Here is a 9,144-nt window from a genome sequence, read left to right as displayed (position 1 = left end):
TGACAGGAGCTGGAAGAAAAACAAAAAAAATTTAAATAAAATATTCAAAAAATTCTAAACAGTTAAAAATGAATATATATAATATATTTACATTATTGCTGTGATTGTATGCTGTTATTCTTCATCTAATAATTTGCACTGTGGCCTAGACAAACCAAAAACGTGTTGTCCACATATGAGGACGCCAGGTCTCAGGAGGTTAAGTTGGGAACCATATGGAAAATGAAACCTCATATGGTTCCTAATATAACAGGCCCAAACACATTAAGACTGTACATCTCACGATTGACAAATTTTATACATATCATGTAGTGTGTTTATATATGAAGTCCCAATGAGTCATTCTGTACTTAGTGTTCAATAGCTAAGAAAGAAGGTGTGATTTCAGAGATACTGTACAGATCCCTTTGTTCTTCTACCCTCATGTAACACTCCTGTTAAGTTGATAATTGATGAGCAGTATATGTTGTCATGCCCTCTGTCACACATTTAAACAGGCAGGGGATTACTCCCAGTAAAGTTAGTCTCACTATCAAATCACAGCTTTAGCCATTATCTGTGGTGCACAAGTCTTTTTCTGTGTGCAAGGTCAGTGGCCTTTGTTTTAATTGCATCTGACAACATGTTGTGCCACGGGTATCAACCCAGACATTGAAAATCCTGAACTGTTGTTGAAAGCTTTTAGTCATCCCTGTCACATCTACTGTGCTCGTGAGTGCATGTTGTACAGTGAAGAAAGGGACACACCACAAATAGTTGTGTCCATCAGCCACAGAGGACCTGCTGACATCCCATAATTACCCCTCTCACCAACAGGCTAATAATAAGAACCAAATACCCTGTGGAGAGCAAATGTGAAAGCATTGTTGCATAAGGATATTGAGGAGATATAGAAAATATTATTCTTTGGCCATGATCTAATATGTGTAAAAGGTACGCAAAGTCTATTACACATAAGATTAATAATTGATTTAAACTGTGAATTGGATTGACAATAACCAGAATAATTTTGTACCGCTTTATCTATAACTTGTTTTACTGTAATAGATATCAAAGGACACGAAACTGAGATCTAGTGTAAAGCAATTGTTGCCAAAATATTACCAAGATAAAGTTCATAACTTTGAATACCATGGTGAAAACATTAAATGTAAATACAGTTGGTTATAAATACACATTTTATCACACATTTCTTCTTTTATTATTACATGTTGCAAGAAAAAACAAGGAAAACTTTGCTGTATAAGCAATTGCAGGTGAGAGGTACATATGTTCTTGTACATGATGTTTTTACAGTCAGGCTTGTTGGCACTGTATAGGCTGGTTACATGTTGCTGTGAGCAACATGCCATGTGAGAGAGACTGATTTTTTATATAAGACGACAAGCTGCACAGTGATGGTGCTTCACTAAATCAGCTGCTACATGAAGAAAAGACGTGATTGTCTGTAGTGACATTTACCAAGGTCCCCTTTGTGCTGTCCATTATATGGAGCACGCCTATGTTATTTTTAGATTAGCTTCTCTCTTTAAAAGGTTTAAAACAACATGAAGCTCTATATGACAAAACATAAACGCAATTATTAACCGGTAATGTGTATTTTTTACCTTTTTGCTGTTACACTACTGTTAGCCCAAGTCAACTGTGTATTTTCTACAGCAATAATCTTTCATAAAAATATCCAAAAAAAAAACTAATGTAATGGCTATTTTACCTATTGTGAATCACATTTTTACATTACACTTGCTTGAAAAAATTGCACCAAATAACTGCAAGATATGATGGTTGAACAATCTATGCATCACATTATCTGTAGCTGGATGAGTTTATGTGTCTCCAGAGAAATGATCTAGCTTCATGTAGAGCCAGGTACAGGGCAGGGAAACCTAGCAACAGGCAGCTGCAGACAGAACTCGTCTCAGTACTTTAGATTATCAAGGCACAAACAATCATAAACAGACAAGCTGACTGCCATAGAGGACAGTTTGTGCTGAGAAACACCCCCTTGCAGCCAGTATTTTCTGCTCCTGTTTCCAGCCATTTCAGGACACAGATTTTGACCTTATGTTCTGAAGTGTTTGGCAAAACATAAATCAAAACAATCACCGTGAATGTTTTATTTGTCCAATTGTCTCAACTAAATTTGCATCTATTATCAGCTGTTGTTGTTGTTATTGCCCTCGAGCATTATCGCAGCAGTCTTTGAATAACCTGAATCAGATAGTGTTGTTTGGCTGGCGGAGAGCTTCATCAAAACATATCTCAGCTTTATGTGCCGATTATCTATTTTATGCAAGAATATGGAGCACTGTGCATATGTCTATATCTATTTTTTGGCATTTTCACACATAACAGTATCAAAAACTATAAATTTCTACAATTCCTCAGTCTCTATTTAACTAGAGGAACCACCCAGCCCCCTCTTGCTCACGTTAACACAGCGACAGTGTGTAAACTGGCTTTAAAATAAACATTTAGTGTAGAACATATAAATATTTAAGTAATTAAAAGTTTTCATTCTACTTCTTTTGAACACTGTAAACCATGTAAACTGTGACGCACAAAAATCACACAGAATTACATAAACAGTTCAACTCACAGTTATTCACAATTTTAATTACTGCTTACTGATTATAAACTGAATTTCTCTTGTGAGAATAAAGTACCTCCTCCAAAGCGATCCTTCTCAGTGTGAATTTGCATCAAATAGGGTTTCTACAGTATGAAAACACCTTTTATAATACATTTTAAACTAAAAACCCAAGAATGCAACAGAGGGAAACAATCATTGTCACTAGATTCATTGTTTTAATGTAAATTATAACAATAACTAAACAACACATAGCAACACATAGAAGTGCATTATGAAATAGTACTAAAACCATGTCCATACTCCTCATTAAAACATTGAAGAGAAGATACTTTCATGTCAAGTACTGTATTAGTCATGGTCACTTGTGTCTATATAAGTAATTAAACAAACAATATCAAACATGAAAGACAGAATGGATCACATACCGCCCTATATTCACATACCACTATCTATTGTCATAGTTATTGCTTAGTGTTGGTTAGTGACAACTATGGAGTGCCACTTGATGCGAGACTTAATCCGCACCCTATTTATTGAATTAGTTTGTGCATAATGTGCTCTAAGTGGGTAAACCTGAAACAAAAACCGTCTCTCTCCTCAGGACTGTTCTCTCTGTGGATAGAGCAGTCAGTGCCAACCCTCATCTAACTGATGAGACGTGCACTGTTTCACTCACAACGTAATTATGTTTAAACTGAGCTCAGACTGCTGTCTGTCTGACTATATCACATTAACAACTCATAGAAACACATTAGTGGACTCTACAGAAAGACACCAATAGAGTTTATGATTTATTTTATATAGTCATTACAAAGTTAGGACAGAGTTGAACATACAGAAAGATCCTTAAATTTCAACTTTTTATCAATAAGCAGAATACGTTACTGTTCTTTGCAGTTTTCCTTTATTAATCCAATCAGGGCCAGCCCTAGCTTTCAGGGGGCCCTAAGCTTAATTTATCCGACAGCGGTAGCCTCCTGGCTCAGTTATGGTGATTCACATTTGACACATTGTGACTCTGCTCTCATCACCTTGACTAGTTGTATTTGTGTTTATATGACCAACATCAGATTGAAAACATCCAGTCTGAAAGTACTATAGTCACAAGAACAGAACACACATATAAGGAGGGTCAAGATTTTGAAAATTCTAGACACTTTTTCTTCATTTCTGGGGGATTTGAATGTGTTCCAGGTGCTTAGTCTGCTTACAGGCTGAGTCGGCCCTGAATCCAATGATAACACTGATAATGATAACTTTCCTGCCCTTACAAAGGTTCTGAAAGGTCCAAGAATAAATGTGTACAATAAATATATATAATATAAATATAATATGTACACAACTCATTTTACTATTATCCATTATATCATGTCAGATGCAGCAATCTTATATCAGAGGGAATGCAATTTTCTCTCCCTGCTTTGTTATTATTATGTTGAAATAATGTATGATATTGATATTTGAAAATATCTCAAAGTCTTAGTTGGCATAGAATTTGTCTGTACAAAATGTCAGTAGAGGGCAGGACTGTGTTTATGTTTTTATTATTTTTGGGCACACAAAGGGAGGTATAAACAATAGGTAATCATAAAAAAATAAGGTTGATACCAAACCTTTCCTAATCTGTTGGAACGGCAAAAAAGGAAGCAGGCTGTATCAAGAAAATCCCAAGAGTTTGACATCTGGTCAAGATGCATGGAATGTACGAACAATTTTGGCCTATGTGCTGCTTGCCTGTTGTTTTGTCCTCCACCCACCGTGTGGCAGTATGCTAAACATGAAAGAAGTAGATTTGTATATTACAATGTGCTGTGTCCAGGTCACCACCTGTATGATAATGAAGGATCCACTCATACCTCTCATGTGGCCCTTATGAAGTCATCCTCCCTCCTCCCTGTGAATTGTGTCTGGAGCCTTGTCTGCCTGGTGTGGTGGTGACAACCCCCCGGTGAGTAGGTTACAGATTCAAACCTCAGTGGGGACCATTGATACACTGGGTGCTACACTACCACTAGTCTTGAAAAAAAAAAATGCCTTGATTATTGTTACACAGTTTAGATTTGTTATTTCCCAAAGAAATATTTGCACACTACCAGATGTGAAGAAGGAAGAAGGCTTTGACAGTAGTCTCTGTTTTTATAATCAAAACATTTCAGATCCTTTTTTTAAATTTTCATTTTCTAAGCTAGTTGTAGCTCTAGTTCAAGTGTCAACAATTTGGCTTGAACCTGCAGCCAGATGTTGAACAGGCAGAACACTGGCCACTCATGGTGAATAAATATATGACCTCTAGTGTAAAAAAAAAAAAAAAATTCATTTAGAATTGCTCTTGTTTTCATATTACCCCTTTAAAAAAAAATCTCCACAAAAGAAATTGCTTAAGCAATTAGAAGTTGATTGAAATATTTCGCCTGCACTGAGCGACAATAATTTTCTCTGTAGCAAGGAAAAGGTCAGTGTTTTTGTATCAGTCAGATATCGTTATGCAAAAAACAAGGCTTTTTGCTGGTTCAGCCAGTGGTCCCATGAAAGGTCAACCCTTGTCTAGACTGCAGTACACCTGACTGCAGAACTGCATGTTTCCAGCTGATGTGCTCACACAATGAACAAGGGCAGACAGAAGTGTTGAAAGGAGCACTGCTGTTCACAAGATGTCGTTTATTATGCAGGCCAGAGTCCAAGCTGTGAAAAGTCTTGATGGAGAAGGCTGGGCACCATTTTCCATTTTGTTTGATCACCACTATGAGGTGATGAAACTCAGAAAGTATATTCCTAAGTTTTATTCAGAGCTCCCATCAACATGTAAATTTGTGTTATTCCTTCAAGATGACAAAAAGAAAATAATTTGTTAATTTAATGCTTATTGAAAGGGGTCCTTGCTTTATATTGATGATGCTTTATATTGAACATTTAAGGTTGTGTTGAACAAATTATATGGTTAATGTGATTGCAGAACAAGTCTCTGTTTGGATTAAAGAATGAAAACCAAAAATGTGCTGTAGTTGGTGATAATGTTAAACCCTATTGACTGGATTAGATTTAGGTTAGATCCTTAAAATGTATTTTCTTTTATTTTTATTTATCAGGGAAAGCCCAATGAGAGTACTCTCTTTTATGAGCACCCTGTTAAAATGCACTGCAATACAAGCCAAACAAAACAAAACAAAAAACTACATAGGTCCAAAATAGGTTAAAACATTAAAAACAGGTGCAGGTGTGATGATAAATGTTTATCACTACATTATTAGAGGATTGGTGGCACCAATATATGCAGTTTTGCATGTCTTTGAAATGTATTCTATTTTTGGGAAGCAAAATAACCAACTTTTTTTTTCCACATTTCAATTCTAGTATGGTCAGTTTTTAGACTTAGACAATCACGAGATCTTGTGTTAAATGTTCCCATATCAAAGTTCAACAAGTTAGATATTCAGGGAGTCTTATCAAGTAGTTCCTTATGAATACATTTTATGTAGTCTTGTTCTTTCTGACAGATTATTTTTCATAGAGTACACAGTGATGGGTTTTAAATTCATTAAGTGCTATGAAATGAATTGTTGAGTGAAAGAGTGTATCCAAAGAGTCTGAAGTCTGCATATCTATTATAACTACATAATCTAGTTGTCATGATCCCAGTTTGTCCTGCCTTTCTGCACTGTTTTCCCCCCTCCCTTCTGTATATGAGCCTGGAGCTGTGCAGAGTTTAGAGCTCCTCCCGTGCACACCTGCACCTAATTAGCAATCAAACTGCACTTGGGAGGACAAATGGAGCCAGGACCTGACACTCAGTTCCAGATCGTCCACGTATCCATTGTGGTACAACTCTTCTTGGCTCAGTTTCATGTTTTTGCTTTTGTGACTCATTCTAAGTTGGATATTTTTGCTACTTGTCAGATCCTGTTCCCTGGACCCGCTCAGTTCCTCTGTCTTTGTCGTAACGGGTGTGTGTAGCGGACCAAAGGATGCAGACTCGGGGCAGATTTACAGTATTTATTGTAACAATTGAACAAAGTACGAACAGCGGGTGATCCGGAGGTGAGCAGGTGAGCAGGAACATAGGAAACACAGGGACCGGGGACATGAAGGGACCACAGGACGACAGGCAGACCAGACGGGCGTAGGGCAGAGCGGGCAGGAGACATCCAGGGCCGGAGCACGACAGGAACACAGGGACGACAGGAATGCAGGCACGACGGGAACAAGTGAGGATGACAAACACAGCACAGACAGAGTGAGTACAACCAGACGATCTCTCCACGAGTGTCTTCCCCCATCTCCTCTTATCCATGGCAGGTGTGGTGATTAGCCAGATGGAGAGCAGGTGCGCGTGGGAGGAGCCGAGAGCTCCGCCCAGCTCCAGGTACAAGCAGGTGAGGGAGGGGGAAGAGCACACAGGGAGGAAAACCAGGAGCGGACAGTGCGGATCATGACAGTCTTTGACCCACGTCTCCACGACCGGTATGAATCTCACCTCTTCTGACCCAGCTCACCTCTACCGGTACCGCTCACCTCGTCTCAGACCCCGCTGCTCACGCTCTACCCCTGGACCACGGCAAACACCCCACTCTCAACTCCCTGATCGATCTACCTTCATTTGCACATTTAAAACTGTTAATTAACATTGTTAAACTTTTCCCCGTGTTCTGTCTCTTTGGTCCCTCCGTCAGTTGTTACAACACTAGTACAGAAAGAAAGGTTGCTTGAACAAAATAAAATTATAATTTTAATTTAAGCTGTTATGTAATTCTGAGATATGTATTTTAAAGGATATGTTTAAGCCAAAACTCAAGATATTTGAAGGTGTTACATCAGTAAGTTAAGGTTGTTTGCAGAAAAACCTATAATTATTAATTATGCCAAAAGGTAAGGGCTAATTGAACTAACACTGTTAGCGCTACATGCAGCTGCAGCTAAACCGCATCACTGTAAGCGAACTGAACGTGTTGACGTGACTGCATGAAATCCTGCTGTTTAGGTTAAATACCACGCCCTGAGCAGTAAATGAGCTCATGGCAAATTAACTGAATTAATGAAATGGAAATTACAGCAGCTCATATTTAGCATTTATATGTGATGGTTTTCATTTGAATCCCTACACATTTAGCCAATCCCTAACTGTAACAATGTTGTCTGTGGCAGTATTTTATTTTTTGAATCACTTTCCTCTATTTGCATATAGGTGTTTTGTTTTTTGGGGGTTTTTTGTGCATTGGTCTATGTTAAGTGAAGAAATATGTCAGATAGTGATGTATTGAATTGTCTGCTCCGGTGATCTTGCCCCAAAATAATGTTGTCTTAAGGGATACAATACATGCCAGTGATTTTATTGAGAACAAAGTCTAATGGACACTTGAATCCAGTGAGAGATGAGTGTCAGATTGTAGCAAATTCTTTGATTTGAGTGAAAAGTCAATGAAATCAATATTAATATAGCCTGACATTCAGAGAGCAGAAGCTTGTGGGCGAGCGGGCTTGGTGATGTGTTGTCATACCACTGAACGACTATAAAAGGAAAGCCAAAGGGAACGTCACTGTGCATCGGCAGACTGCTACAAATGTGACACCTGCGGCACAACTGATTCAATGAACTACTGACCCATGATCTGTTTCAGATTCCTCTATGAATTTATAATTTAACTATTTGATGAATTACCTGCTCACCCTTTTGGCAAGTTTTGCTGTGTGCACTGTTTGTTTTTCAACATACTATAACCTCTGAGGTGCTGTTATTCATTAGAGAACCACAGTTCCCGAAGCACTTCAATGCGTGTTTACATTTAGGCTTTTACTATTCAAGGTAAAGGCTTCTTCACTCACTGCCAGTGATAGAAGCAATGTGGAAGGTGAACAGGTGACAGCAAGAGGGTGCAGGAGACCCTGATATTGCTCCAAATGGCAGGCCTACCAAAGCAAAAGTTAGCTGAATGTGGGTGTGTCTTCACTGTCTTTGTGGTCTGGTTAGGTCAGACGTGTGACTTTATGAAAAAAAAGAAAAAAAAAAGTCTACAATCACTACCAATCTGAGCCAGCCTTTCCTTTTCCTTTCCATTGAGATTAAAAACCTCTTTTTCAAGGGAGTCCTGGCCAAGAGGCAGCTCATTTCAAAGAAGTACATACAAACATTAAAATTGTATGGACTGGATCATGTTGTTGATCCAGTCCTCAAAAAGCATCAGTAATAGCATATTTCTATGTATTTTGACTGAAAACTGCTTCAATGCACAAGTCACGAAAAATGGGCTTGGAGCATATCTTGGGTTCATGAGCAGCTTCGGCTGCAACCCAGGGCTGTGGGTGTTTTGGTGTGCTGTCTGCACACTTCATTCTGCTGAACTAGTTACACAAGTGAAATGCAGCAGTTGCTTTTCTTGGCGTTACTCTACCAAATGATCTTATGTGTTTCGAGCGTCATGCTGCACCTTCACCACAATCAGTCTTTTCCCTGAGCCATGCCAGGCCTCACACTCTTGTTGTCAATTTGAATCGACAACAAAAGTTTAAAATGTCATTTTCACAGGTCTTAATGACAAACAAGATTGTGTAGGTCTATT

This window comes from Periophthalmus magnuspinnatus, chromosome 23 (genome assembly GCF_009829125.3).
Source record: "Periophthalmus magnuspinnatus isolate fPerMag1 chromosome 23, fPerMag1.2.pri, whole genome shotgun sequence".
NCBI classification, from domain to species: Eukaryota; Metazoa; Chordata; class Actinopteri; order Gobiiformes; family Gobiidae; genus Periophthalmus; species Periophthalmus magnuspinnatus.
Note: the sequence above shows the minus strand (reverse complement) of the source record.